The sequence below is a fragment of the Natator depressus genome, chromosome 20 (assembly GCF_965152275.1).
Source record: "Natator depressus isolate rNatDep1 chromosome 20, rNatDep2.hap1, whole genome shotgun sequence".
Classification (NCBI taxonomy): domain Eukaryota; kingdom Metazoa; phylum Chordata; order Testudines; family Cheloniidae; genus Natator; species Natator depressus.
The window spans coordinates 15,351,831-15,356,572 of NC_134253.1; the positions used below are offsets into that span (position 1 = coordinate 15,351,831).

Sequence of the window (4,742 nt, forward strand, 5' to 3'; positions counted from 1 at the left end):
GACAGGCCCCACCTCGTCCAGCATGGCTGCCTTAATCATGTCATAATCTCTTGTCTGCTCATCAGTAAAAGCGCTATATGTGCTTCCCCGGTTAAATGGGGTGTCAGTTGAAGGGCCCACATTGTTCTGTCCCTAGGAGGTCTCACTGCTCTTCCTTGAAAAGTAACCAAAAACACATTGGGGTTGTTCGCAGGTCCCATTTTACAGTCTGATCTCCTGTGCCTGGTTTCCATTTCCTGTCACGGGACTCACCAAACTTTGGAGGAGTTGTTGCCAGACCTGGGCTTCCTCCCGTACAAATTCCTGCCGACTCTTTTGCTGTTAAACCTACCGGGCAAGGAAAGGCTGTTTTTCTGCCTGCTGGGATTGTTGGAAGGTCTGTCGGGTCTTCTGCACCAGTGGTCTCCAAACGAGGGTGCGCGGGATGATCCCGGGGGGTGCGTGGCAGCAGTAGCGCCGCCGGACTGCACTCCACCATTTTTTTCCTTCGGCAGCAGCTCTGCACGTCCACGGCTGGTGCTCCCCTCTGGCGGCCCGCCTGCGGCAGGTCTTCCATCGGTGGCGCGTCTGCGGCAGGTCACCCTGGGGGTGCGAGAGCCAAAACGTTTGGAGACCACTGTTCTACACCAGCAGTTCTCAACCGGGCCGGTTTTAGGGGGTCTGCCAAGCAGGGTTGGCTTTAGACTAGCTGGGGCTCAGGGCAGAAAGCTGAAGCCTTAAGCCCAGCACCTGCACTAAAGTTCCAAGCCCCTGCACCCTGTGGGGTTAAAATCTGGAGCCAGGAGCCCCAAACTCTGATGCCTGGCGGGGCAGAGGCCTGGAACTGGGCCATGGAGTATTTCTAGCATGTTGAGGGTGGGGGGAGGCTCAGAAACAGAAAGGTTGAGAACCCCTGTTCTACACTTCTCTTTGCTGCTTCATCACCCATTTCAGTGTTCCCTCCATCACCTGGACTGCCAAACCTCTACACCGGCTTCTCCAACAGGCTCTCCATTTGCATAGATAACAGGGAAATCCCTGATGAGCCCCCAGCTGTGACAGAGAGGGGTGTTGCACCCCCACATCCTCCACAAACACAGACTGCGTTGAGACTTTTTTGCTTGTAAACACCAACGTATAGTCTATTTAATCCCCCTACCAATACATAGCACCTTTATATTGTATCTCAACTTTCTAAACTATTCTCCAAAAGTCAGGTGGGGGGTAAGGTGTTTCCACTCAGAGACCTCACTTTGTCAGGCTCTCCTAGCTTTTTGTCTTTCTGTTTCTCTTAGGGTGACCAGACAGCAAGTGTGAAAAATCAGGACGGGGGTGGGGGCGGGGGCGGGGAGGGAATAGGCACCTGTATAAGATAAAGCCCCAAATATCGGGACATCTGGTCACCCAAGTTTCTTTCTCTGTCTGTTCCCCTCAAAGGGCTCCTGCCCATGTGCTTTTATACAGTTTCCCTGTTAATGGAATGATTGGTTCCTTGACTCACTAGCCCCAATCTGACCTCGTAATCAGGTACACCTCTATCCAATTAGGCCTTCTGTGAGGAACCGAATTAGTACGAATAGTGACTAGAGTGCTGACTCAAGTGCAAACCCCCAGCACTCTGTCACCTCATATCTGGAGATATGACCCCAAAATGTCCATTAGTGATCACCACACTCTATGCCCCCTGTTTCTGGGTCCTGATCATGCATCTTTTCCATATCACTGTACTCTGCTAGTGCCCATACTCCTTGCAGAAAGAGAAAAAGGACTGCAAAATTTTGTCCCTAGCAAAACTAGTCCTATGAGATGTATGAGACTGAAACTTACCTCCCAGCATCAAGTCCTTCCAGGGACACTGGTGTCCAGGACATTGCCAATGGGTGAACTGCCGATTGAACAGAAGACCTGAGAAGTAACCGGGGCTTCCTGACTCTCTGTTCAAGCTGCACCTTCCTCCTGATTGCTGCAGTTCTGTGCCTCTCTTTCCCCAGGCTTTCTATCAAAGCATTAGAATCTGTGCTTTTCAAGGGTGGGAATGAGAGACTGGTGAGAGCGCTCAGGAAGCAGAGGACTTGGACTCTTGTGGAAAACCCCAAGACTCACCATGAGGGAGTGTGTCTGCTGGTGAGGTAAGAGATCTAGGAGGCATCATTTTATCCTTGGGAATGAGTAGCCAATAGAGTGGCTGAGAGGGAACCTCCCGTTTATAGCTTTGTGGGCGGGGGGTGCGGGGGTGTCCTGGGTGGAAACACACAGCTCCCACTCCTAGCTATCAGAACTGTATGCTCAGAGCAGCTGAGTTTTTGAAGTGTGCAATCTAGCCCATGAGCGGTTTCTTTTGTCTTCCAGTCTTCTGCTAAGATCTGGACTCATAACACCTGAGATCATACAGAGCCTCCTCCCCTGGGTGAATTCCCCCTCAGAAAAACACCGAGTCACCAGCACAGCTTTCCTTGCCCAGGTAAGACACAGGGCTCTGAAGAGCAGTTTCACCATTAGACTCTTGTCTGCCTTTCTTTCGGGAGTTGTACAGTTCAGTTCATAGGAGTAATTGTCATTTTAGACGGTAGAATAGCTCCTCCTTTATATGGAAACCTCACCAGGAACTTCACGATACCTTTCTGAGTCCTTCTCTCTCTGTGGTTTTTATTGCCGTCATTGCCTATACTAGCTACACAACCACAGGTGCTGGCTGAGAGAGATACGGACAGAGTTTGGATGAGTGGACCTCTTCTGCCAAGTCCTAGTGCTGATCCTAACCAACAGCTCCTGATTTTGGTTTAGCTCAGCACATCTTCTGAATGAACCGAGCGTCCTAATACTACCAACCAAGCAACCTACAACTACATTAATGTCTATCTTAGGTTCTCATTACTCTAGTATCTGAGGACCTCCAAACTCTTTAATGTCTGTATCCCCACCACACTCCTGCGAGGTAGGGAAGCACTATGTTTCCTATTTTACAGGCAGGGAACTGATGCACAGAAGGGCTAAGTGACTTGCCCAAGGTCACACAGGAAGTCTTTGAGGGAGCAGGAAATGGAACCTGGGTCTCCTAAGTCCTAGGCTAGTGTGGGGATACCTGCTGGAGCATCCTCCCTTTCCACAGTCTTCCTCCAACATCTGCATCATATTTCCCACTTATGCTAAGCAACTATCTTCGGGGCTTATCTGGTTCTAAGAAAAGCAACCTCTCTGTGCCTGTGATGGGCTGTACCTGGGCTTTAAGGCTCCTTACAAGAGGCCCCGTGGTCCTACTACACCCTGCCCCAGGAAAAGAGCCCCCAATCTGGGTCTGTCTAGAGAGGCCTCATGAAAGCAGCCAATCCGAGCCCATCAGGCTCGGCTAAAAGGAGCTGAAGGGCTTTAGCAGGTCAGTTCCTGGTAGGAACTGGAGGGGCAAGAAAGGGCGCTGCTCTCTGGCCACAGAAATTCAGGGGACAGCCAGAGTTTGATTCTGGCAGCCTTTACTTAAGCTGGGTTTTCAGGAAGAGAGTCCCGAAGAACTTTAACCCTGAGGTGAGGGTGAAGCTAAAAGTGGCGGGTAGGAAGAAGCGACAATGAACTGAAATCAAGCAGTGCCTAGCTCCTGTTTATAGGATCCATGGTTTGGAACCCAGAGTTAGGGGCAGGCCCAGGTTCCCCTACCACCAACAGTGGCATAAGCCCCATGGAGAGGACAATGCTAATGGAGAGCTTGAACAAAGGGCAGAATGTAAAGGACCCGGAGCTGGGGCTGGAGACCCTAGTGAGGGCAATGGGACTGTTCTGGACTACCCCAGAAGGGGTTCATTTGGACTTTGGGACTCAGCCAGAGGCCTGAGCCACAGAAGACTCACTGAGGACGGCTGGCAGGGTGCACCAGGGGTGAGAAAAGGACTGTGATACCATACCCAGCCACTAAGAGGCTCTCAAGAGGTGAGTGGATCCCTATTTTAGTGCCCAAAAGGAAAGCTCCATGTTTTGTAGACCTTTCTCATTTGTGTGGAATACTAAAGTTACAGTGTATTATGTGCCAAGTATCAGAGGGGTAGCCATATTTGTCTGTATCCTCAAGACTGGGGCTGTAGGAGGACTCCTTGTTGTTTTTAGTGTATGACATGTCGGCTCAAATTCTATTCCCAATCTTAACGATCATATTGGGGCTAATGGACAGGTTGATTTTCTTTCAGCTAATGAGTGATCCCATGCTCAGGGAGAAGAAGTTCCTTAAGCCAGTCTTACACATCTTGGAAGAAAAGTTCCATGATAGGAACAGCATTGTCCGGCAGATGGCTGTAAGAGGCCTGGGAAATTTAGTCTATGGGGCGCCTGAGAAGGTAAGAGAGAATACTGACTAGAATGCAGCATAACTAGAGAAACCAAGGGAAACAGTTGTTCGGAGTTTACAGAGGCTGCACACAATGCACTAGGCCAAATTCTGCTCTCCCGCATACCCGAGTAACCTCTTTGCAGTCAATACAGAGCAAGCTAGATCCTTTGCTAAGCTGGGCATAAGCAAACAATCTGTGCACTTTAATATGACCATGTGTAAATGTCTCCATCTAGGAACGAAAAATGCAGGCCATACTTACAGGATGAGAGACTCTATCCCAAGAAGCAATGATGCTGAAAACCACTTGAGTCATGGCAGAGAATCAGTTGAGCATAAGGTGTCCCAATGCGAAGTTGTGGCCAAAAGGGCTGAAATGATCCTTGGAGGCATAAAGAGAGGAATCTTGACCAAGAGTAAAGAAGTTCTTTTCCCTCTGAATATGACGCTC

At 49.8% G+C, this 4,742-nt stretch overlaps 1 long non-coding RNA gene across 1 annotated transcript; it reads left to right on the forward strand.

Annotated features, from left to right (window-relative positions):
• Positions 1-2,020: 2,020 nt before the first annotated feature.
• On the forward strand, positions 2,021-4,290 carry LOC141975118 (uncharacterized). The gene is made up of 3 exons (XR_012635863.1): positions 2,021-2,108; positions 2,329-2,440; positions 4,152-4,290. It is a non-coding gene; the product is annotated as an uncharacterized LOC141975118 (long non-coding RNA).
• The last annotated feature ends 452 nt before the right edge of the window (positions 4,291-4,742 follow it).